We start from the raw sequence: 26,998 nt of genomic DNA on the forward strand, positions 1-26,998 counted from the left end.
AGAAGTGCTCAGCATAATCAGTTCAGAGATCTTAAGTGTTTATGACCTGAAACAAGCTTAGTTAATTGCTAATCAATGGGATGTACCCTGGGAGAGAGAATGTTTTGAAACAGGATATGGATAATAGTAAACCTCATATGTAGTCTTGGGAAAAGAGGTTAAAGTGCGCAGCCTAAAAATATGAGGGAGACACTGAAAGACTAGGGAAAGACAGAATTAGCTCTTTCTAATTAATTGTGAATATTACCTACCTGTCAATACCTCAGCACAGTTTTCACCTTTACTCTTCTTCTAGTTTCATAAATCAGATAAATCTGGGGAAAATTACTTTCTATCTGTATTTAGTTTATGCAAAATGCATAGACATCAATTTTTAAACTTTATAGAATGATGTGAGTTATCTGCTGGTTGCCACATTTGGAAATATATTTAGAATTAGGTTTTTTATGACTTAGTAAGTCTGGCATTTATTGTATGAGAAGTTTCAAACTATCTCACAGAACTGCACATCAACTAAGCCATGTCACTATCATTTAGCTTGTAGCGTAGCAAAATGTTGCCCCACATCTTTGGCGGATGCACTATGATGGAGTCAAAAGAGAGAGTCCAAAGGTGGGATTTGGAAGTAGTAAAAAGAAGGCAAATTTGAGAATTTAGATGGCAATGAAGGAGAATTTAATCAGTCACTTCATATTAGCATTATTGATTACCTGAAGGGTTTTAACTGTCATAGGCAAATGTCAGGTACTCTACTTAGATTACTGTGCATCTTGTGCATAAATTAACTGCACACTGGCTAGCATATAAAATAAAGTGAATTTGTTTGTGACTTTTATCATAAGGTTGCTTTCTCTCACCGTATCTTTTATATCTGTCGGATGATGAGATGACACGAAGCAACGCAGTTGCTGAATGCATCTCTGTGGTGGGATGTTCAGTAATATTAAGTATGCAGACAGTGTGATTCTTATCTCCGGTATAATAAGGGGTCTGTATAGCGTCACAAAGATTAATTACAGCTCACATCAATTTTGGCCTCTAGATGTCATGTAAAGAACATAGCACCAAAAAGGAAGCTGCAGAATTTTTATGAAGTCCATCAGAGAGTGATTAAGAGGAAGGTAGTCAAATTTTTAAGAAGTATGGGCTTTGTGTTTTTCCCCTAAACTGAGTACTTAGAAAGCAAAAGGCAAGTAGGAAGAAATAAGTATAATGGAAGAAATGTTGCTGAATGGACAACCATTTCAATAAATGTGCTCATAAGATTAAAGGAAAATAGATGAGGTTAAAGAACTCATGTACTTCACATCACTGATCTCCAGGACTGGAAATGATGCAGGCAAGAGTTGTCAAGGGGATAGTACAAATATATCTGTATGTCTGACCCTTTGTGGGAAACTCTACCTTGCATTTCCAGCTTTTTTTCAAAATCCATTTGGAGAGCACAAGTGAAATATTTTTCCCATCAAATATTTTTATCCAGATTTTCAAATTATGTGGCACAAAATGAAGTGCAAATACTTTATTCCTTAATACCTTTTATCCAAGAACTGTTTTGCAATCAATAACTATATAAGCAAGTCATATAAAAGTTTTCTAGCAGAAACTGATAGATGAACTTTTATGACCAAACTGTGTAAAGGATAGCTGTTGTGGACAATTACAGTTTAGTAGGATTCTCTTTCTTTTTTAAAGCATACTTTCTACAGTGCTTGTAAAAGGTGCTGGATTGACGAGCCATGGAGACTGACTACCACAGTTTAAATAAAAGAGGGCAATAACTCACTAGAAAGTTTGGGCCAGCAGGTAAATTCTACACTTTTTTGGTCTGGAGATCTGCTGTCAGATTTTCTGCTGATTCAGACTAGGCAGAATGAGAGGATTTTGTGTGGGCCCAGGATGACCAAGAACTCTGGCTTTTCAATGGGATCCCACCACTGATGTTCTGCAGCTTATGATGTAGACAGGCAGGAGAGCCCATGATAGCAGAGGCATTTTCTTTGGTGCATCAACCCCATAGTGGGCGGCTCCTTTTGCCTAGCTACTCATCTCACCTGGGACCTTTTCTACCCTTTATTCTCAAGCAGTCCACGAAGAGAGGGCAGGCTGACAAGAAGAGAACCATCTGAAGAGGCATGTGACTTTATTTTTGGTGAGAGGGAACAAGGGACCAGAGTCTGGTACTGGAGTCATAATGGTTATTCTTGTGGTACAGCAGGAGACACACTAAACTGGAACCACCAGTATCCCATAGCTTGCCCAAAGCTTAACAGATCTATTGCCCTGAATCCAGAAGGAATAAAATAAAAAAAACTTTGCAGACCCCAAACCTAGAAAAAAATCTAAATGCATATTAATCCAGTAATTAGGGAACCTTTAAAGATTTAGCATCTGGATGTTTAACTAACCCTGTGACGAAACCCACTAGAGATTATATGTACTATGCCCCTATGGAATTCTCTTTCATTTATGAGTACCTGTCTACAGTATTTTGCTAGCCCCTTTAGTACTCTTTAGAACATTGCCATGTTTGGCCATTGCCCTCCAGTCAACAGATGGCCTGGATGGTATATCACCTACACAGTCTTCACCTACACTACAACTTAAAGTAGAAGAGAGCAATTCCTTGTTCTTGTTATTGACCAATTTTTTCCTCACTAGCTCAGAAAGAGAATAAAATATTCTTCCACTGAGAAAATGTGTCGAAATCTCATCAGCTAACCTTCCCTTCCTGGTCCCTTGGGATAGAATCAATCAATCAGGGAACCAGCGTACACTCTACATGCTTTAAACTGGAATATAATATATAATAATATAATGAGACTGGACACACTCAACTTGAAATTGAAAGTAGCAGGAAAGTTTGCCTCAATATTCTCATAGTCATTCCAACACCCAACAATTATTTTTAAATAAACAGTTGCAATATAAACATTTGTAATATTGCTGCATAACTGTGAACAGTGAGAAATGGAAAAGAGGCAAAATTTCAACTAAAAATTGCTGTGAATATTTCATCCAGGTTGCTACCCATGTGACATGTAACCCTCCCTCTAAATACTGCTTTGCTTCTGGAGTAAGAGGTTCATAGTTCAAATGTCTTGCTGCACTCTAATAGTCATCACCTGTTAATGCCAATCTATAAAACATCTCTCAGTGCCTGCAAAAAGAAAAAAAAAGAGCATTATAGAATAGTCTAAGCACCACCTACCTAATAAAGACCAAACATGTCGCTTTTATGACATTCCTATTTGATCCTAATTATCTATGGTATCAGGTTCCTATAGTTTCTCCATGACTAGGCCACCATCCCTAACTCCCAGCTGCAAACTGACCATATGGACTGGCTTTTCATTTAATTTCTTTTGTAATTTTGTTCTCATCCTGATCATTTCTGAAGCTGAATACAAATCACATTTCTAAGATGCTTTGTGGATAGCAATGTATCATATCAGGTTGCCTCAGTCAAAACAGCTAATGTTATGCGACATTAGTTTGTAATGAAATGGGAGTGCAGTAGCTATGTATGACAGGGCAGTAACATTTGTACAAATATATGGGTTAAATGGTACCAACTCAAGGCCTTTCATAGATAATTGGCAGAGATTTCTGTACATGTTGGCTGGTTCCATTTTGATGAGTCCCAGATTTCTGCTAAGCTATTTGACATCTGGCACATCAGTACTTTGTAGGTTGAATTCAGAAATGTTATGAATCATAATTTATAAGTGCTTGTATTGTGAAAAGGAAAAAAAACCTTTAAAAGACAAAAGTAATGAAGGGTTTTTATACCGGTGTTGTTTTCTTGTTTTTGTTCCGTTTTAATCCAAAGGGTTCTAAACCTGAGAAAGAGCAAACTTTTTCACACTGGAAGTTATTCAAAGTGAAATATAAATGTATTTTGAAAAAAACTGGTTTTGTGTCCTGAAATTAAGTGAAAATATATTTTAGACATACACGGTACCTTTTTACTCAATTCAATCACTGGTTAATTTGATCCTCGATTCCATATGATCAAAACCTCAGGAATCATGTCAGTTGTATTAAAAGTTGCAAAACTTTCACTCTTTATTTTGATTAATTTTGATCACCTTAGGCAGGTAATATAGGATAATTCAATCACTGGGTATACAACATTGTCATTTTAATTAATTTTGAAGATGAAAATTTTGAATGCGATCAGAGATAAAAGCCCAAAGAAGAAAACCCATTTGATAATAAAAATTATAACTAAAAGTTCTGTTAAGACATCGTGACTAAAAAATGCTAGTTCTACTATTTGTTATTGCAACCCACTTCTTGCTACCTTTGCCATGCTATGCAATCTGAGATGTGCACCCAGACATCTGGTTAACCATACGGACAAGCACAATCAAGATTTCAATGAATATATGAACATATTTTATCAAAATAAAAGGAAGTCAATGTATTTTTCTCAGCTGTTGGAATGACCTCATGAGTATCTCTGACTGCCTAAAGGCTTCATATGTTGTGGGCTGAATTCTTTTGAAAATCTGGCAGAGAGAGAGAGAGAGAGAGAGAGAGAGAGAGTGTCTGTCTTTGTGCTTCTCTCTCTTCACAGACATTGCTCATTGCTACCAGATTTAATTGACAGATATGGTGGTAAAAATGATAGAGGCTTGTGTCTATTAGTTATCCCACTGATGCCAACACTAGTTTCATTTCAAATGTGTTCAACAAAACTTCACACTTCATTGACCTATCAGTGCATTACCTTCTGGGAGTTGTAGTTCAAGCCCTCCCCTCCCACTACTCTCTTCTATGGGTCAGGCTCCCTCGAGGACAACATCTCCCAGTGTAGATTTCTGACAACACTGCATAGTGCATCATAGGAGTTACGACTCTGGTGCATTATGGAAGATGTAGTCCAGCCAGGGAAGCTATTTGGTCCAGAGAGGAAAAAGACAGTGTGGACTATAGGAAAATGCAGTGTCGTATTGAACAGTCTTGAATTTCAGGTCAGTTCAATTTCAAATTCAACCAACTGAAATATTTAGTTATTTCCAAAGTGAACAGTTTTCAAAATCACCACATTGCAGGAAAAAATTATATTTCAGATTTTCATTCTGATTTGGGACAAAAATAAGTGTTGAAATTTCAGAATTTCCATGGGACAGAATTCTGAATTTTGCCGGCAGAAACCAAAGGTCATCCTCCATTTTGATAGGAAAGGTTCTGTACTGCTGAGGGCTGAAAAGACTGTGGCTTACAGCTACTGTGTCACGTATTGTTTCAAGAAAAATAATGTAATTGTTAAATAAACACTACCACAATTAATTTTCTTGTCCGCTCATCCAGGCCTTCCCCTCTTTCTCCCTTGCAGGCTCCTGCACCTCAGACTTCCTCTTGAGCCTTTTTACTGTTAACATTCGCTCGCTGACAATTCACATGAGGATGATTCTATCACAAAGTATGCAGCCATAACGCTATCTTTGCATCAATGTAACAGTATCATTCTGGGGATCCACTCCAACTGAATTTTTAACTAAATACGTTCCAAAATGTATTCCTCTTTTAAAATTGAAATTTCAATACACTCAAATATCCAACAACATAGGATAATCCTTTGGAGTGGGTTCTCAATGTACTCAAACACAGTCACCTTAAGTAAAAAGTTCTGTTACTAGGAGAAAAAAATGCCCCCAGATTGGTACATCAGTCCAAATTCATTTATTGTGCATTGTTCAGCTTTAATTTTAGTTGCTCAGTACAACCCTGAGCTTCAACTCTATCCTCTGGCACAGAATGCATTGAATCTTACCTTGTAAAATCAGCCATTGCTCAGAAGCATACATGCAGCAGCTGATTTCACAAAATGTGTGTTCAGTCATGATGTACACTGCAATCAAGCCAGGACCAACCCCTACATTCTGAATAAGAAATTCAAACACATTACTTACAGTAATTCTCAAAGACAAATATATGGCAAAACTTATATTTTTGCATGAAGTCTACAAACAAGACAGCAGTTTATCCTTCTCACTAAATTACCCTTTTAAATCAAATCTATAGCTAAAAAGGCTCTCTGTAATTGCTTATGGGACATGGACAAGTTTGTTTTTCATAAACTTGCAAAGTTTAGACCCAAAAGGAAAAAAATAAATCTTTTTTTAATTCAAAATTTTATTTTGATTTCTGTTCCCAAGCTCTCACTACAGGTTTTGTCATGAACACAGAGCACTATTGTAAAGACAATGTTTAGGAGTTACATTCACACAAACAATTCCCCCTCTCTCTCTCCTTCCTGCAATTTTTATGCAAGTTACCTCATTTTTTCAAGTATTCTTCTTAGTTTTAGTATTTTAGATTAAAAATCCCAAAACTCTACTGAAACTGTTTATTTAGGAAAAGTACTGAATTTTAATTTCAAGCCTCTCTTTAAAGTTTTGAAACTGCAACAAAAACCTAATTTAAATAATTTTAAATATACTTTTATTACTTTTTAAATTTAATTATTATAAGAACAGTATCACGGTATTAAAACATAATTACCTTATATTCTTTCTGGCTTCATGATAATGTTCATAAAGTGCTAAATATTCATGTAACATGCTACCTCACCCTGTAATATCACCATATTTATGGAAAGAAATTGTAATCCTCTTTACTGGCTTAGGTTAATTCCAATAAAATATTAAATCCATTTTCTAATCTAAATGAGTTCATTAGGAGAGGCATGGTACTGAAAATACCATACTCTCTACAGAGTTCAGCTTCATTACATTTCAGCACTGCATTTCCAGAGCTGTTGTACTACATTTATGAGGATTTATCTGTACTGTTCCAAAAACATTCATCCTAATTCTACTCCTTCTGTGCATGCTAATCATGAATATGCTAAGTGGAAATACTAAGCTTGCAGCCAATCTCGTCCCCAGATGGGTTCAAGTTATGATTACAGAAGCAAATTTGCCATAAGCACTCTTAAAGCAGTGCCAGTGAGGAGGAAATGAGGGTTTGGAGCTACACTGAAGAGAAAAAACAATTTGATACAGAGGAGAAATGTCATAAGATGCTTGGAGAACTGGTATTTCCAGCCTGCTGTAAACCATTTAACTTGTACTGAGCTTTGAAAGGTTATAAATAGAACTGCCTAAAAGAATACAAAACAAACCTACATATTAAGGGCCAGATTCTGACACCATACTGGAGTTGTGCAGCATCTTGCTATATAAGTAGTTCCGTTGTTTCCAAGAGAATTACTGATGGAGTGAGATATAGTCCACCCACATGATAACAAACCCCTGGGGTTCCAAGCCATTTGTTCAGTATAGCCAGGGGTTCATTCTAAAGGGGGTGGTTCGGGTCTGTGGCTGGAGTTGACAGTGCTCCACTGGGGCCAGAGCGCCCCACTGGCCCCATGGCCAGAGAACCAACCTCTTCCACCCCACCATGGCCCGAGGAGTGCCCTCTGCCCCCCTGCTTTGGCCATGGGGCTGGAGGAGCACTGTGCCCCAGCCATGACCCCAGACCGGAGGACTGGTCAACCCCTGCCACTGCCCCAGCTCAGCCCCCCAACACAGCAGGCAGGGCTGGAGGTGGGAATCCAGGGACCGCATTCACTTTAGCCCAAGGTTGATTCGAAATTGTCATTAACTTTAGGTAATCCAGAAAGCCAAGCATGAACTTTTTTATCCTCAGCTTTACAAAAATCAGTGCAGGTAGAAATATTTGATGCTATTTCCCTATTAAAATCTTGCGGCTTTTAAAAAGCCAAGGAAGAAGCAATGGCCTAAATTTTAGTTAACAAAAGATATTCTTAAATCAGATACATTTAGGTAGAAAATACCTTATCTAGACATCTAGACAGTTTGCCAGCATAGTGAAATGACCCATTTCTTGCAGATACCTAGCAGCCCTTTTCTTTTCTTTTAGAAGGGGGAAAAAATCATTTCCTTTACACTGTTTATGAGATTTGATTTGTGTGTCGTGCTGCATGAGTGAGTCAATGAAACTTATAAACACACATGCCCCACGACAGAATTGTGCATGATAGTATGGGTTGGCAGCTGCCTTTTGTTTGACTTACATTTAGTAACCACACCATGTATTGTTAAAAACCAAGATATTCTCAAGGAGACAAGCAGTGACTTTATACTCATAATCAGAGTTCCGATAAACACGGGCAATAAATTGGCTCTGTCAGCTACCTCTAAAGAACAGAAGTGGATTGATAGTAACTTGGAGGACATCCATAGTGAAAACTCACCAGCTTGGAGAAACTGGCCACTGGTTGTCACTGTTGCCCCATAAAACCATAGCTGGAGATGTACACTTGAAAAGTGACCCTTAAATTTAGAATACAAAATTTATTAACACTGCATACAAAATTTGGGAGAGACTCTTTAGGCATTTTTAGTTCATCTCATCACATGATCTGATGTAAACAGTCACTGAATTCCAGTAGTTCCCAGAACTGTATTAGGATGTTAAATAGAGTAGCTTGTGAAAGACAGGTGATTTTAATCAAACAAGAATATTCTGTTTAACACTAGCAGGACGAGAAATCAGTGGGATTGTGAACACCACACAGAACTATGTCCTACAATATTCTGCTATTAGCAGAGGGGGTACATGACAGAGAAGGAACAACAGTAATTCCATAACCATCAATGAAAATCAGAGAAAGGGAGAGAGAGAAAGCATGGCAGGAGCCAAGAAATCAGCGTGGCATTTTCACTTATGGACTCCTAGTCAGCCAGAGAGGGAAAGGATGTTAATGAAGTATGTTAAAAAGCCAGATTGGATCCATTTAAATGATAGGAAAAACTAAGTTTTGAAGGTCAAAGAATGTTGATAGAATTTCTTTATACAAAGGTATTCTTGAAAATATGAGTGCAATACTCTTTCAGAGGGAAAAGATCTTACAACAACATCCGCTTAAGTATCCTCCTGGTAAGTGTCACACCTGCTTAATTGGAAGGACTACTAAGGCACGCATTCAGTGCAGCATATTTCAGTGACTAATTAATGGATAAGTGGCACATCAAATCTATTTAATTATACTTCCAGTGTTGTCCAATATTGTTTGCTTGCATACTTTTCCACTGTATAGTTCTTTCCACAATTCAAATTGCTCTTTTATCTATGTGTACTAACCTGCTTTCATATAGTTATTTTTAAAGCTTTTGTTCCTTATACTATGCTTGTTTTAAGGGTTTTCAGTAATAAACATGAATATCTCCCCCCCCCCCCCGAATATATTCCTATGAGCCCAATCACTTGATTGACATTATTTCTGTGTCCAATGAAGAGTGCCAACAAGCCTGATTTCATATTTTATACAGAAATTCTCATATTCCTGACACTGAGATCATAGAAAGCACCTTTCAAAAGGTAAGAAACAAATATAAGAAATAAAAATCAGAGTAAAAACAAATGCACCCGACACACTAGGTGATAGAATCTCCAAAGTGTCTGGTGAATGTATGGGTCAGAAGACAACAAGCATTCCATTTAATCACACACACAGTTCTGCCTCAAGACAGCTATGGTTTATTAAAGCAATGTAGCTCCCTCAGCAATCCAATGGCGAAGGAATATGAATTAGCGGCTCATCAGAAATCCCTGTTTTCTAAAATGTGGACATTTTCATGTTCTTCTAAGAGAGGAATTCATAGAATTGTCGAGAGCCAGGTGCAGTGGAGGGTTTTTCTGTGCACATTTCCATACTACGTCCCTCACACATGGCCTTAAATACGGTACCTCTGTTACTCTAGTCAGGATACACAGATGAGTTAATGTTGCCAGTTGCTTGGGACTGTGTGGGGTGGTTTTGTAATGCAGATGAGCATCCAGTGAGTTCTACAGTAAGCACCTAATTTGCTTGTAACATGACCCAAAATTTCAGTCTTCATTCTCAAACCACTGGGATACCTATCCCTTGAAGTATACGTTTTGTGTTTTTAATACTACCTTCCTTTTAGCTTTAAGTTCAGTAATAGGATAAACATTTATTTGAGCTGTGGAAATGTTTTAAAGTTCTGTGTACATAGGTGAATTTCAGATGATTCATAATTTTACACATTTCATTATATTCACTTACTTTGTCATCCCAAAACTTCCACTGTGGGTTTCTAAAATGTGTTCTATTCTTAGACAAAACCTTTCAAGTAAAAAAAAAAAGGAGGACTTCCTATGCCAATCATTTTATTTTAACAACTTTTAAAAAAGCGACAGAGTAAGGAAAATCACCTTTCATCAGTATAGCAGAATGGAAGGTTGGTAGGGTATTCATACACCATATGCAATACTCAAACTTAGGCCAAATTACTTCCCTCTGAGGCATATTTGTGGTTTCCCATAAAACTAATGGGATCCATGCACATACATCTGAGGGCCAAATTTAGCCTTCTGTCGCTCTCCATTTTCAAAGCAGAGAGCATAGTATATGAAAGTGGTACTTAAGTAAAAACCTAAGTTCAAGAATTCTCATTTAGAGTTCAGAATGTAGTCACCCTGACACTTACAGAAACCCTTAGTACAATTCTAAAAGCACTTGCCATAAAATGTTGCAGACTTCAAATGTGAATTTCTCATCTCACCTGCTAATATGTAAACTTTTTGGCATACAATTTTAAAAGGATGTTATGGGCTACATCATTAGAGCCTCCTAATGATGTTCATAACTATGGGGCACTGGGAAAAAAACTTTTTTCTTCCTTCTTCCTTGCCATAAATTTCAACTTTTTGGCAGAAAATTGGAAATCAACATTTTTTGGCTGAAAATGAAAATTTTGATTCAGAAATGGTTTTCAAATGATTTATAGGTGTTGTAGTGTGGGGGTCTCATCCCTCATTGTCTTCTATGGGCCAGGCTCCCTGATCAGACTACATTTCCTGTGAAGTACTGTGGTCTCTCACTTGCTGAGCTACTATGGTGCATCATCAGAGTGCCTGAGCATGAACAGAGGTGGTCCAGGTTTCATTAAAGTAGCCCCACAGCGGTGACAAACCCAGCCTCATGAACTTCCCAAGACTCTGGTGCAACAAAAGACAGATTTGCAAATTAAATCCAAGCAGGTTTTTCAGAAATGACAAGGTGCCAGAGTCCAGTTAGACTCAGACTTAAAGGGAGGCTGAGCTACTTTCAAAAGAGACAAAGGGATTTTGCCACCTAGAACACAAAAGAGGAAGATCTAGAGACAGAAGAACGGATCTGTTCATATCCTTTTGTGTATACAGATGCTTCTGGTTTCTTGCTGTTTAAGCATTTCAGTAACGGGAAGGGAATATTGCCAGAGACTGTAATGGGACGTGGGGTTTTGCGCATGGGTGGCAGATATAAGAGGCTTGGGGAGGCTTACAGCTGCCATTGCTGAAAGCTCCCACTCAGCCCCTGCCCCAAAGGCCCCGCCTTCACTCCTTCTCTTCCTACCCCTGCCCTCACTCCCCACAGGAGCAAGTGGCTGGTGTGGCGGGGCTTGGGGAGAGAAGACAGGGGTGGGAGGAAGTGGAAAAAGCATTGGGGGGATGTCGAGAGGAGTGAACAGTACTGGTGGGGGGCCTGGTGTGAGGGAGATGGGTAGAGGGCATGGGGCAGAGCACAGGGATTGGGCCTCAGGGGCAGAGTCTTGGTGTGGAGCCAACCTCCCCAAATTCAAAAAAGGCACACACCACCTATGTTTTTGTGTCTATATGTCTACATGTCAGTTGCAAAAGATCATAGTGAAAAATAAACCTAGAATCCCAGTGAGTGTCTTAACTTAACCTGGGCCTCCTTGACATTTTTGTCCAGATGCACAGCTCATATTCCTGTCCCTCATTGCTAATGATTTTCAGAAGTTGATTAGCTCCTAATTTCATTTATAGATTCTTATTCTCAAGTAAAGATACAGGATAAAAACATAGGCCCCAATTCAGTAAAGCAGTTAAACAAGTCCTTAAATCCTATTGAAATCAATGTGTAACTGTTTTGCTGGAACAGCCACAGTCAGGTAGCTGTTGTAACAGGTGTCTCATGCTCTAACTTCAGGCTAAATCCAAATTTACGGAAAAGTGCCAAGTCAAGTACTAGGTTAAAGCAAAGAAAATTCTCTAAAGTAGCAACAGTTGAAAACTGTAACAATTTTCTTTAAATGTACCCTGGTCATTTGGTATTGTATATCTTAACTATTCTATTTGTTGGAGTGTATTTAAGACACCTCTATAGGGACATACTGGATTTTACCATAGTCAAATATAATCCAGAAAAGGTGGATTCAGACCAGTCTATGTCCAACTCAGGAAAAGACCTCATGGTCAGCTCCTCAGATGGCGTAAGATGTCATAACTCCATTGATGCTGATTTCTCCAGCTGAGGATCTGGCCTTGCATTCCTCTTTGGCTCTCCAGGCAGAATATGCTAACCAAGTCAGACTCCCACACCTCCAAGCAGCTGCCAGTTCTGCATCTGTTTCTTCATCTCACATGACGACGTGCCCTGAAGGGTCCACCACAGACCCATGATGCATCAGCTGTTATCTTTGTTCCATGAAACACGCTGCTCACTTGCATATTGATACATTAAAACCCCCACCATACAAAGGGCTTATTCCCCAAGGACACTACCTCACTCTTGCCCTGAATCCAATAGGTAAGAATTACACTACATAAAAAGTGGGGAGGGAAAGGCGAGAGTCACACAAGCAGCCAGAATAATGTGCTGCCCTTCTTTCTCCTTGTATTTCAATCCCTAATCCAAATGCTGTTTCAGAAAATTCTGGTCACTACTCTACATTTTAGCTCTTCTTCTGCATCTGTGCTACAGTACTTCCTTTCTGTAGTTATGAAGTGTAATGTAATGGTTTTAGAAGCAGCAGCAAAAGCAGAGCCTCTTATTAGGCTCATCCAGATCCTGCCAATCAGACAGATCCAAAACAAAGCCTTTTACCTGCTCTGGACACTGTTTACTGCTTAGAGGCATTTGACCTGAAGTGAGGTTTTGTTTGAGTCAGTTTGTTGAGTGGTATCTAGAGAGCCCAGTCAGCAGAAGCTGAGCAGTCAAATGTGAGTGAAGAATCCAGTGCAGGGTAATGAAGAATAAGGTGGAAGCAGGTCTAGGGCAAAGCACACAAAGGGCAAAGCAAAGCACACACTTCAGCAAAGCAGAAATTATTTCATAAATAGGACTAGTCAGTCAAGCCAGCAGTTAAAGGAGAGGTTAATCTCCAGTTCCTAAGGAGGAAAACCGAAGTGATATTAGTAGGGTCTGGGTTCATTATTTTCATATCAGAGATTCCTTCCATAATGGTGCAGTATTGTTTAATTCTCCATATTAACAATTTTTCACCTAAATCTAGAGAGACTACAAAGAAAGTTTCACATCTAGAGAGAGCCTAATCTGGAGCCTAACTGGTAAAAAGCCCATTCCAAAAGCTGTGAAAAGGACATTAAGGATAATTTTTTTCAAAAATGTCTAAGTGATTTAGGAGCCAAAATCTTATTTTCAAAGTGACCTAGCTACTTGGAAATCAATAAGACTTAGCTCCTAAGTCATTCTGGAAAACAAGAGAGAGATTTTTGAAAATTTGATCCTATGTAACAGGAAAAGTTTTTGTTAGGTGGGTTTTTTTTTAAATTACATGCTTTCTTAAAATAATTGATAAAATAATATTCTGAGTATAGAGTGTCCATCTTGGGAATTTCGTTGTTAATATAGGTAATATATTTCTTTAGTAATTGTTCAGTATACACCAAGAAAATAAAATATTTAGAAATGTACTTATTATCAGAGAGATTAGCTTGAGAAGTAGCACCGAACAGCAAACAAGAGAGCTATGGAGTAGGACGGGGTTGTCCATTACTAATTCAGTTCCCACCTTCACTATGTATTTATTACAGTTCTGCAACATATAAAAGACGCACCAATTTGCTACAATGATGTCTTTGACATTATTCAAAACAATAGTACATCATCATCATCAAGCCAGCAGCCAGCAACAAACATCTAGAAAAATTCCAGCAAGTTTTCACTCCCAAAACATCCTGAGAGATGGGATTTTCCTCACCACAACAATCACTCCCTCTTGCAACATCAATTAAGTCAGCCACTAATCATATTGACTTTCCTCCAAGCCAAATTATGCACAAATGGTGAAGGCCCAGGGGAAAGACCATTCCAATGAAGAGGTTGTAGTGCTATTCTTTTCAACATTCTCTCTGAGAAAAGTTTAGCACATAACACATTTATCACTCAGTGGTACCTTGGATCTCTTTCATGCCGAGAATAATATCTCAGATATGGATGTATCGTAACTCTGCATAAACACTGATCATTCTATATGTGCATACTGAGGGTGCTATTTTAGTGTCTGTGCTGTATTTCAGAACCTGCAATTTCTCTCAAGTCCAAAACAAGTATTTTGAGTAGGTAGGAGGAGGTTGAAAAAGGAGAGTGAAGAAAAAGAAGTTGCAGTGTACCATATACCTTCAAGAAAGGTCACTTTTTCCCTCTCCCTATCTATCCTGCACCATGATTTATGATGTTTCACAAAGTTCAGAACCAGCTTTCCAGTATGCATTTCACATTCTTTCGTTAGAAAAGCCTTAATAATAATAGAATCCTGCAATAAGCATGCAGAACCAGACACTCTCCACAGCACTAATCCCAAAGCAACCTTTAGCAGCCAAGGTTGATGTAGCAGTAGTTAAGGTTCTTCCCTGCTCTGCAGAATTGTAAGTAACTGTAGGGAAGAGAGGTCCTTACATTTTTTTTTTTAATCTCCAAAGTTCACTAAATATTTTGCTGCAATTCAAACGGTTTTTAGGCTCACATTGTTCCAAAACGTACATTAGACACAAACTACCATGGCCATCTTCATCAGATAAATGCCAGGCAAGTGGTATTCAAAGCAAGAGAAAGTTTAACAGTCAAGAAATCTTTTTTTGTCATATTTCTTGTTTGTCAAGAACAGCTATTATAATAAGTGGGCTGCATATTCCTCTCTCTCTTCTAGGGTACACAACCAAAAACATTAGAATTCTGGTCATTACAACATTTTTCAATACTACTAAAGTCATTTTCAGTGGGATAAAGGTGCTTTAGAAATTGGGACTTGGGAGCCTAGCTCATTTACAGCAGAACTCAGTTATGAACTGACCAGTCAACCTCATTTGGAACCGGAAGCACGCAATCAGGCACCAGAAGAGACAAAAAAAAAAAAGCAGCAAATACTGTAGAGTATTGTATTAAATGTAAACTACTAAAAAAATAAGGGGAAAGTTTAAAAAAGATTTGACAATTAAGGAAACTGTTTCTGTGCTTGTTTCATTTAAATTGAAGATAGTTAAAAGCAGCATTTTTCTTCTGCACAGTAAAGTTTCAAAGCTGTATTAAATCAATATTCATCTGGAAACTTTTGAAAGAACAACCATAATGTTTTTTTCAGAGTTATCAACATTTCAGAGTTACGAACAACCTCCATTCCCGAGGTGTTTGTAACTCTGAGATTCAACTGTAGTTAGCTAAGAACGTATTAAAATTTTACCCTGCATGTAGTGTATGCCTTTAACAACCTATTTTTAGAACATATCAAAGACACTCAGGTCTGATTTCAGAAACTCTGGTCGTCTGAGATATTTCAAGTCTAAAATTTTCAGACAAAAGTATGTCTTATATACGACAACTGATTATATACGGATGATATTAGAATCCTTCTAAAGAACCTACCTGACTCAATTACTGAGCCATTGTCTGTTATGGATGATTTTTCCACGGATATCTGAATGTTGAAGAATTGAATCAACTCAGAGGTAATGTGCCTTTCAAAACTGTACCCAAGTTCAGGATTTACTTTCTGGACCTTTAAGTGTCACCTTGAGAAAATGAAATACAGTCCTTGCATATTTGCTGATATAGCTGCCAATAATTGTACTCCTGTATTAAATAAAATTATTCATGATTTTAAAATTATTAATGGGGTTTAGGGATGAAAGAAATTCCAGGGAGGAGCCAATCCTGGGGGCCAGAGAAACTCAAGTCAGCAGGAGCATACATAGATGCAGCTTCAGCAGGGAGAGTTGGAACTGATGTCACCAGAGTTCTTTCTGTAGTTTTCTCTCTGGACATTTTCTCCCCTGTGTTGATTGCCTTGTTTACTCCAACCCTCTTTCTCTGCCCCTTCCCTTTCAATCTCGTCATTTCAGCCTTACTCCATCTGCCCTCCATGCTCTTCTTCCTTCCCTCCCTCCCCTCTCTCTCTCACCCTACCACTTCCACGGCTCCTCTTCCGTTCCAGTTAGCTAATCCCTCCCTAACAAAAATCCACCCCACAAGTATTAACAACAATAAGCACCAAAACCCCAACCCTGGGAAAAAAGAACAGTGAAACTAAGAGTTTCTAACCATCACTCTGTTTGCTCCGCTTGTATGTTCTATTCCTTCCGCCTCCCTTTTGTCTTGCCTATTTAGATTATAAACTCTTTGGGGAGACGGACTGTCTCACTGTATGACGCCCTAGCACAATAGGGCACCATTCTCAGTTGGCTGTTAGACACGACCATAAAACATATTAATGACAATAATAATTTATAATATTACACAGATCTGAAGTTAACATTGGGAGGCAGGATTAATATGTTAAAGAGATAATGAAGCCTAAACTAAATGTCTCATAAATAAACTGTTTGTTGATATCTATGAATCTTTATTCTGACTTTTAGTAGCATTCCTTTCACGATGAAAAGAGTAAATTATTATTCTGGAAGATGCAAACATGAGTGAATACAGGTGAATTAGTTTCTGACCTACCATTTTATTACCTGACTTTCAATCTACACCAATCTCTGGTACAGCAGCTACTGTAGGAATATGTTTATGCAGAATGATATACTCCATCTCTGTGATTCCTTTTCTTGTGACAGTCATAGTAAAAGAGACTAATCCAATTACTGTTAAGAGTCGGGACCGGATTTTCACCTCTGGCTGAGCAGTGTTCATTGCAGCTGGCAGTAGGGGAATGGATGCACGAGTCTTTGTGTTCTGGCAAAGCTGAGCTTTCTAGCCATCAGACTGGCCCCCAGTATAAACTACTGCAGCCTAAAGGTTCTTCTAATCTATACTAGCTGCCAACAACCCCACGGGGTTATTCTGGAAGCAATGGAATAGTTGGCATGTATGAATCCTATGTTACCTGATGACTTTCCTACTCAAAGGAATTTTCTAGTGGGCAGTTAAGTGAGCTTTCAGGCTGTCTTTATGCTGCCTGAGTGGATGGATCAAGGCCTTAGAGTATGTGGGAGGTGATCATTGAGAAGGTTAGAACTACTGGTTCATACTAGTATACTTTAAAATAATTTCTCTTTTTTTGCATCATATATTTGTAAATTCTGCTCAGACTGTGCTTCTACAGTCTGTATTCTGCACATTGGTGGTTTGCTCCAGCCTCCTCCCACATGTATGACTTCCAGAATTTATGAAGCTCTGAGTAAAATGTGTGTCAAATCCTGAGTAATTCTGGAAGTTTCTGCAGAGGCAGAGTTGCTTAGAAATTCCTGGATTTCACCCCACCTAAGAGCAATTATACAACCTAAATACATCAATTCTGATACACTGTTCAACAACCAGGGAAGTCATAATATTAACACATGACCAATGGTCTGCAGCTATGAATGAAGGAAGATTATAACTACTGTGACTTTGGTAGTGTAACCTGAAGGAAACACAGGGCAGATATCTTTGGATTGAAGAACTGGATATACACATACATTATACCATTCTGTACAGAATTTGCTAGATCCTACCATCTTTAGGATAAAAGGTTTCACAGTTTTTGGCTTCTGCTGTAAGTTTAACAAAACGGAAACAAATATGAATTTATATTTTACTCAAGCAAACAAAATGGGTTCATTTTGGAACAAAGCATATTGACATTGAGGATAAAGAAGTGCCATAACAAATGAATATTTACCTCATGACTCTGACTCAGCACCAAATCTGTGATGTTTCCTACTCTTGACATATCAAATTCAGCATCATAGTTTTTTTTTTGTTTTTATGAAGTCATGCCCATTTGAAAAATGCTTGTGTCATCAGATAGAGCTAATCAGAATAATTGTTTCACAGAAGCTGCAAAGTTTAGCAAGTTAGCATTCATAAAGATCAGTATTAGAGCTAGGTGAATAACTGTTTATTCACTGGCAAGTTCCGTGGGTGAAAAAAAAAATCTGTTCAGGTCAAACTGACAGTTTTTGGAATTTTCAACTAAGTAAGTCAGTCAGAAAAAACAGCTTGGGGATTGAATGAAATATTTTGTTCAACCCGAAACAAAATATTTAATTTTGGGCACTTTTAATAAAAAGCAAAGGAAATAAAGGGCTATCTTCAAAAAACTGGAGGTGGTGGTGTCATTGTCACAGGTATATCCAATATCACAGTGGTTAGGGGCCGCACCTGAGATGAGGAGGACCAAGATTTAAATTCCCATTCTGGCTTGACACAAAGTCACAAAATTCAGTCCACCTGAATCCACATATTTTGGTGAAAAAGTTACATCTGGAAAATTTTACTCAACTCTAGTGAATATATCTTATGACAATATTTCTTCAGCCTTTTGCAAAGTCAATGTTCCTTGTTAACTCTTTAATATCTTCTTGACACCTTCAGTGAAAACCTGCAAGTTTTCAGTGAAAACCTACAACACCAATGTTACGGACTAGCTTTGCGTGAATTATTGTAACTGGTATAGCAAACAATCTCTCCTTCACAACTAAGTATTTTAAACATCATGACCATTTTTAGGGGCTAAGGATGAAAAGAATGTAAGTGAAATTAGACTTGAACATCAGGGTCCTTTTGCTAAGTTCATATTTTTAAAAAGCTGTGAAGTAGATTTAATCAATCATGTACCTATGTATCAGACTGTAATAGCTATATTTATCTTCAAACATTTGAAATAAAAATTGATTTAATTAAAGGCATCATTGTCCAGGGATAGGTCACCAGACTGAGATTTGGACTTGGTTTTATTCCCAGCTCAGCCACTGATCTGCTATGTCATATTAGGCAAGTCATTTCACCTTTCTGTACCTGATTCCCTTCCCACTGACTGCTTTGTTCATTTATCTCGCAATGACTTTGGGCTTAAGACCGTCTCTTCCTATGTGTTTATATGGTGCCTAGCACAATGGCCCTAATCTCAGCTGGAGTCTCTAGGCATAAAGGCATCATAAAAAAACCAACCCTAAGAATGTGAAACCCCTTCTTACATATTCTTCAACAGTATTCTGAAGTTTAGCTCTTAAAATTAAGATTTGGGCTGCTGGAATGAAGCATGTTATTCTATAAAAGGCAGGCAAGCTTCTAGTTACTGTTCTGAGATTACCATATCTGCATATCAATCAAAGCAATTAACTACACAAATTTTTCCACTTACTATGGAGACCTACAGCTACAAGATCAATTTTATTTTTACGGTGAGAATGCTTTAAGAGTGACAAACATTGAAATAGCATAATTCATTTTAAACATTACGGATCTTAAAATACTAGCAGTCAGTTTGGAGAAGAGTGCAAAGGACATATTGCAAACACTATAGTAATGCATCTTAATATGCATTGAAGATACATACATACCAGAAGCCAGAATGAGCTAGGCAAAAAATGTAACATGACTATTTTCTAAGTTTCAACTCGTATGCTTTTTGCTAAACACCAAAAGCCAGTCTTAGTGGCAAGCTTCTGAAAACTTGTACAGCTCTGATAAGAAAGGACATTTCTCATAAATATTCATTAAAAATTACCTTTTCTGGATCATGAATTTTTCAAGCAGACACTGAGTTGACCTCTACTAGGAATGAAAACCAGCCTATAGCGTAAGGTCTCCATTTTCAGTCTCAAAAGGTTTTCCAGCTAAACATCTGGTTTGTACACTGCATAATGTCTCAGGTCAGTGACCTTTGTGATATAAGCATTTGTGCATTAATATTAATTCAAATTACAATCTCTTAATTCTAAAGTGTGACTCGTATTTCCTGAAAAAGTTGAGTGTAAGGCAGGACCAAGATTTGCATTTTAAATAGTTTTCTAAACGAATGTCTGTCCCTCCACAATCTGCTCATTTTAACTCACAGCCTTTTTAACAGATTTACTTGTATTTGTAATGATTGCAGCATTTTCCTAATAATGGCATAATAGGGTATAGATGCAGAGCACCTCTCAGGAGCAACTAAGTTCCCACTTAGTCAGTGGAATTGAATTGTGCTCAGCAACTGTATGGAAGTGCACAGCACCGCACAAAATCAGGGCCCATCCTCTTTCTCCCACTCTCACTTACAGAGCATGAGGGTCCCATACCTGACCACTTCAAACCCAGAAGAGTTAGTATGGCTAAATGCTGGGAGTGGGGGGTGGGAAGAGAAAAGGAGTCAATTTTAGATGTGAACATAGACCTGCTTCTTCATGAGGCCCCCCAAAAGCAGTGCAAATATTTCCACCCTCCCAATGGGGCTCAACAGAAGCAATTACATTTCCATGAGTGAGATACATTTATTACCCCCTCCCACCCCCCCATGGGTACAATCATAAAGGAAACTTTTTCATTTGTATACAGACAACATTCTCTCACTTTTTTCCATTTTTACGGGTGCATATACAACATGTAAGGTTTCCGCTGAATGGCATCCATTGCAAGTATGTGTGTGTAGAATCAAATTGCATTTCATAACATTTTTTGATCATGTTCAAATAGTACAGAAACTGGACTGACCGCCTTTTTCCCTCCCTTTTCTCCACTCTTTCCCTTTCTTAGGCACAGTGGATCAGATCCTCAGCCTTGAAAAGGTTGCTTTGTTTCCCTCTAGTGGGGCAATGTTGCCTTAAAACTAATATAAAGAAATCCCTAAGTGACAGACACCAGTTATAGCTGGCTGTATACCACACAATGATTCCCAGCATTGAAGGCATGCTGGGACTTGGCTGGAGACATGCAAGTGGTTGGATCACTGCTTCACTCCTCGAAACCACAGCAGCAGAATGGCATCTTGAGAGGTTTGGGGGAGGGGACGATGTTAATTTAGCAGAGCCTTAAATCTGACATAAAAGTTACACCAGGTGTGAAATCAGCCCCAAGTAATGAAGGAGTACAAAGATAGCAGAGATCTGCCTTTGCTCCTGCCCACCCTCCTCATTTGCACTGAGGAGAGATCTGATTCAGCAGAAGTTTTTCAGTGCCCTCCTACATTTTCATGTCTCTTTCCTCCAAGTCTAGTTTTCTATTCTATTTTTCATAGTTTTTACAATGGTTTTACTTTCTCTCTCCAAACATTTTCATTTCATTTTCCCATTCTGTTTCCCACTTCACATTTTAGCCTTTTACTTTCTCTATTTTACCCTCAATTCTCTGTTCCCATTACCCTCCCACCGCTCAACCTCTCATTTACCTTTTTTCCTCTGCCCAAACTCCCAATTCTCCCTGCTTCTCTTGTCCCTGCCCCATTCTTCGATTTCCCTCCCCTCTCTTTATGCTCTGCCTTGACCTTTTACTGCTCCAATTCCTTTCCCGCTCCAATCCCAGAGATGCTCTATTTGGCCCATTATCTTGTTTTCACACTTCCTTGGCTCTTTTTCAGCCTTGTCTCCTCCTGCCCAGTGCCTTTTCTCCCCAACCTTTGGGTACTTTGCCTCCCCACTTCCCCCTGTGTTCCCTGCTCCCTTCTTGAGAAAGGTTTGGAAAATGGATTAACCCTGTCTACATTATTGGACAAACCATTTTCATGCCTGATTAAGAAATATAGTGGGGATGATCTTTGAGACCCATATCATTTGCTAGTGTAGATAGGTCCACATGCATTGATACCAATCCTTCATAACTGGATGACTACAGAATGGCTCTTCCTTCACTACTGACATTTTTCAGAACCCTTAGCTAGAATAAGCTAGTTTGCAGTTAGTTTAGACAAGGAATAAAACCCACCCTCAAATATAGTTTTTAAACTTGTTTAGGAATATTGGGCCAGATCTGTGGCTCCTTTACAGCTGCTTTTCATGACTAACCATCTGAAAACGAAGAATTCTCCTTGCATAAGGGAATCTCCAGATGGTATAAAGCAGGTGTGTCTGGCTGAAATGCCACCTGCTTCTGGTCACCCTAACATAAGAGGTGTGATCAAGCTGAAACCAGACTGTGCTGCAGTTCAGAGACCATCAATGGCGCAGCGGCTTCTAGGGGATTGTTACATGCAAGTGCTTGGGCTACTCTAACCTGCATTAGTTATCGGTTCAGGGCTTGTGATGATGACCTAAAGCCATCTTTGCCTTCCTGCCCTCTTAACTTTGCCAAACTTCGCTCCTGAGAACAGTTATGTGAACTGAAATGTTTTTTAAAAACAACATCAGTGTATATGGGACCCTACTAGACTGCACTTCAGCCTCTTGTACAAAGTAGTGACTAGGCAGGGTATAAAGAAGTTTCTAAAGTTCTGTTTCAAGTTTACAGAATACAGGAACTAAGACGCTGTACTTTGCAGCACAGTAGAGTATTATATCAGTCCCACATGATACTTATACTTCTAATTTGTCCATAGGATCTTGTAAGCAGGTTTTATAAGTTACATCACCTCTTCAGATAAACACCTCTCATTCCCCAATCACTTTACTTGATTATGAAAAATCCATGCAGTGGATGTATGATTCGAAATGCAGAATATAATTTTTTTAAATGTCCAGTTTAATTCCTCCTCTAGTTTCTGCACTAGTATCCTTTCCAAATGGAGTTTTAAATGTGACTAACAGAAGGGGAAAAAAAAGGGGGGGGGGGAGGGTTTGAAATGTTAGATTTTGTCATACATAAAATGCAGTCCACCACCCTGTCTCCCAAACCAGATTAGTCTATTTAGGCAAAATTTCATGATGTGTTGGTTAAGATGAACATAAAACCCTTCTAGTGTGGAAACATAATTGGACTGGTTAGCAGGATTTAAACTTATTTGTTCAGACACCTTTAGGAACACGGAAGCTAGCATTAGAAAATGGTTACTCAAGCTCTTCTAGCTTGGTGGAGACATTTAACTGCATCATTCCACAGAGAGCTAGGTGCAATGATAGCAACATTTAATCAAATGCTAAAAACGCACATTAAACAGTGAATGTATCCTTTAAAACCATTAATCTGACTGTAACTCTTTCTTTTTACATGGCATTTTAAATTAGTCTGTGACAGGCAAAATTGATATGCCCTGAACACTGAAGAAAGCTAGTGTGTTTGGTACGGGGAGGCAGAAATTTGACAGCAACTTTTATTGTGTTTTACATTTTAGTGCTTACATACAGCACAGAGAGATGAGATGAAGCAAGCTGTTGGCTAAACAGCCGAGTTGTGGCAAATACCCCCCACCCCCCTCAGAAGCAAGGTGTTTACACACATTCTTTATGAACAACAGACTTCCTATTTGCCTATTTCAAATAGTATCCAAATGTGCCACGCACAGCAAGAATACTGAGAACAAAGAATGCTTAATATTCCAGCCCAGCTCACGGAAAAAAAGCATTGAAGTGACAGAGCACTGTTCTGTAGAGCAACATGATGTGTCTGCTTTAAATGGAGAATAATGGATTTAAGTTTAGTGCAGAACTAAAGGGCTCAATTACTATTCATGAATTCTGAAATGTTCTACTACAGAAATTCCCTTTGCATGAAATGTTCATCAGAATCACGGTGAGAAACTACAAAAAAAAAAAAAAAAAAAAAAGTAAATCTCGCCCCCTCGCACAACAGAGTACTTACCTAGATTTGTGCTTTTACAAAGAATATTTCTATGGAGTTTATCAAAAGCTAGCCACGTCTGAAAACTAACCATTTAAAACAAATAAGTTTTGGGTGGATGCTGTAGGAAAAGAAATCCTGCTGTTACCACTTGGAACCAGTGGTTTTTCTATTACTAAATGGCCTACCATTTGTCTACAGAAGGACATACCCAATACTTTAGAAAAGCAGTTGCCATGGAGACCGAAGGTAACCTTTTGGTTAGCAAAGCAGGAATGTTAATTTGTCATTCCGTAAAGGGATCATTATAACATAACTGCATCTTTATCAGTAATTATTTTAACATTGAAAGAGCTCCAGAGATACATTTTTTCCATGTACAAAGAACATTATTCAAAGAGCACACTACCCATTCACCATGAGAACAGCTTTGTCACTCATACTCTGTGCACTTGAGCATTGTATTTGGAATACATGGCTTGATCCTGTAGTTCAACCCCATTTAACTCAGTGGGAATCTTGCATAACTAATGTCTAAAGGATTGTGGGCCACAGTGTTTTGGTAGAATAGGATCTATGATCAATTCTCAAAACACAAGCAGTATTTATTTCACGTCATGGAAGAATTCTTGAAAATAAAAATACTATTAAAGGTTCAGCTTTTGTTACACTTACAATCACTGATACCTGATTTTAGTGGGACTACTCACAGAGAAAGGTACTACTCATTTTGAGTAAGGGTGGCAAAATGTGGTCCTAAATGAGCAGTTATTTGTATATCCTTTCTTGCAAATAGGAGTTTCTCCCTCACACACATGTGCAGCATAATGCCTAAGTAATTTAGGGCCAAGTGAATCCTCTATCTGCTTAAGAAACTTCTGTCTTAGTATTTCTATTTGCATGTAAAAGATACTAATTATTCAAACATTTTGTTTGCTGTGTTGTCTACTTACAATTACATTTCATGTGGTATTTAAAAAAATGTATCTGAAAACCAAGTCAAAAGTTGTCTTTTTTTTTTTTTTTTTTTTTTTAATAAATTGTACAGGAGATTGGGAAAGTCCTGAAGGCAGTTTCTAAAGCCTTAGTTAACAAGCTCCTGCTGTTTGCATATTCAATTCCTCAAAGTAACATATGCATAATTTTATCATCATTGTGTGCCATCTGGAGTATACTGATTGAACTGCAGTTTTAAAATGAGGTCTAACAGATAATTTGGTTGCATACATTTGGAAATAAAGTGATTATACTCAAGCTGAATAGATATATTTAAGAATGGAGCTATAACTAAAAGATTAAACTTGAAAATGCATCCACTACACCTGAGAAGACCAAGGGAGAAAGTCAAATCCATATAGTTTTATACTTCAGTGTTATCTAATTTAAATAAGAAAGGATGTTTTAAGAAAGGACTGTGCCTGAATCTTACAGTGTATTATTGAAAAAGGAGCCACTGTGCTACTCTCCTCAATTTAATTCTTTAATTCAGACTGCCTACAGACAGACAAGACTTGAAACAATTTATTTTATACAGTATCCTGCCAATAGGGTTTCATTTGAGATTACACTATGTGGAAAATTTTATCAGGAGTTCATCCAATTTAAACATTATAGGTGAATTCTGTTGCTATAGGAACCCAGGAATTGTCATAGCACAACAGAAGAATGGTACATCTCATCTGATATTTTGTTTCTGACTGTGCCGATGTCAGATTCTTCAAAAGAATGTTTCAAACAAACAAACCCCTCAAAATTCCCCTCCCCACCATAAATAGCATCAGATTACAGAAACACAGTGGCCACAGGGTTATCCCGTAACTGAATACACATAACTAAATCAGCCTATCCTATCCACACAGGTGACAACACAAAAATCTCAAAAGTTCATAAAGCACACACATCAGTTAACTAACTGAAAGATGAGATTCCTGAACTTTTTTCCTGTCACTGAAGGCTAATTGGTCTATAATGCCTTACGTACATTTTGTAAAGATGAGTACAATGTCGGTCACCTGCCAGACAACGCTAAATTAAAGTTACATATCTCCATAGTAGCTCAGCTATTTTCTGCTCAGTGATTTTGTTCCATCAGAATTCTTGGATGAGTGCTATTTGATGCTGGTGATTTCCTGCAATTTAATTTTTTGAATGGTTAACATCACTCTGATACCTCTGTCTCAGAGAGTGCCCCACCGCTTCTGCCTATAAAGAGCAACGACAGGCAGTTATTTTCCCTTTCATCTGTGGTAAAGCCAGATACAAAGAAATTCAGATTTTAAGACCAAAGGCAACAATTACAATCATCTAGTCTGATCTCCTGCGTAATACTGGCCATAGAACTGCATTCTGTGATTCCTGCAGCAAGCCAAACAATTTGTGGTTGAACTAGACCATGTCTCTTAGACATCTATTCCTGATTTAAAGACTTCAAATAATGGAGAATTTAGCATATCTGTTGGTACTATGTTTCAATAGTTAATCACCCTAACTGCTAAATTGTGCATCTTACTTTTAGTTTAAAATTGTCTGACTAACTTTCAGGGAGCTGAAAATGGAGTGTTGCTTTCCTCTGTGATCTCTCCAATTTGTCCCTATCTTTTCTAAAGAGTAGCACCCAGAGTTGACTGGTTCTTGTCCCAAGATCAGGCCCAATATTACGCAAATTCCTACAAAGTTGGGAACCCCAATGTGCACAGCTGCAACACTCTTATTATAGGAACTCTGCTATATTTACAGATAGTTAATTAAGACATTTATTACAGTTGCAGACATCCCAATGCAGTAAGGTAGATAGAGATATTCCAGAATGCACTTCTTCACATCCATATACTCACACCATCCTGTGCAGAACAACCTGAAATGTTCGTCATCTTCCTCGTCACCATTACCTTGCCCCTCATCACCAGTGGCCATCATTCTGGGACCTCTCCAGGTCTGCATCTCTCTCCCACACTGCCTCTAGGCTGAGATATAACTTTTATAATATGATACACTGACACCACTGTGTTTGATGCATATTCATTGGGGGTATTTCCCCTTTTCCTTATTTGTATTTCCTCACCTTACTAATGTTGGAGTGTCCTTCTCAGATAAGTTGAGATCATTGATATACTAACCTATCATCATATATGTCGATTCTTTACCATGGCCCTCTTGTGGTTGGGTCATGTTCACTCCTGTGGTCAGAAATTCCCTTTAAACACACTATTTTCAGCTCCTCAGTACTTGGGGTTCTCTCGTTTAGCTGTTCAAAGTTCATAGACCTCAAGCCTTATGCTAATTTGCTGAAGCTGATGTCTT

At 38.2% G+C, this 26,998-nt stretch overlaps 1 long non-coding RNA gene across 5 annotated transcripts in view; it reads right to left on the reverse strand.

The window, feature by feature from the left end:
- Positions 1 to 26,998, reverse strand: part of LOC137149489 (uncharacterized) — an 84,310-nt gene that overhangs the window by 3,101 nt on the left and 54,211 nt on the right. Inside the window, exons 1-2 of one of the 5 annotated variants that reach the window (XR_010918792.1) lie at positions 5,783 to 5,806; positions 3,126 to 3,160 (exon numbers count right to left, since the gene is read on the reverse strand). The exons of the other annotated variants lie outside the window; for them this stretch is intronic. This is a non-coding gene — a long non-coding RNA (uncharacterized lncRNA). Of the gene's footprint in view, positions 1 to 3,125; positions 3,161 to 5,782; positions 5,807 to 26,998 lie in introns of those variants that run through there. 5 annotated transcript variants of the gene reach the window in all.

Source organism: Emydura macquarii, unplaced genomic scaffold (assembly GCF_026122565.2).
Source record: "Emydura macquarii macquarii isolate MOO-44397 ecotype Brisbane River unplaced genomic scaffold, CSIRO-AGI_Emac_v2 contig_75, whole genome shotgun sequence".
Taxonomy (NCBI): Eukaryota; Metazoa; Chordata; order Testudines; family Chelidae; genus Emydura; species Emydura macquarii.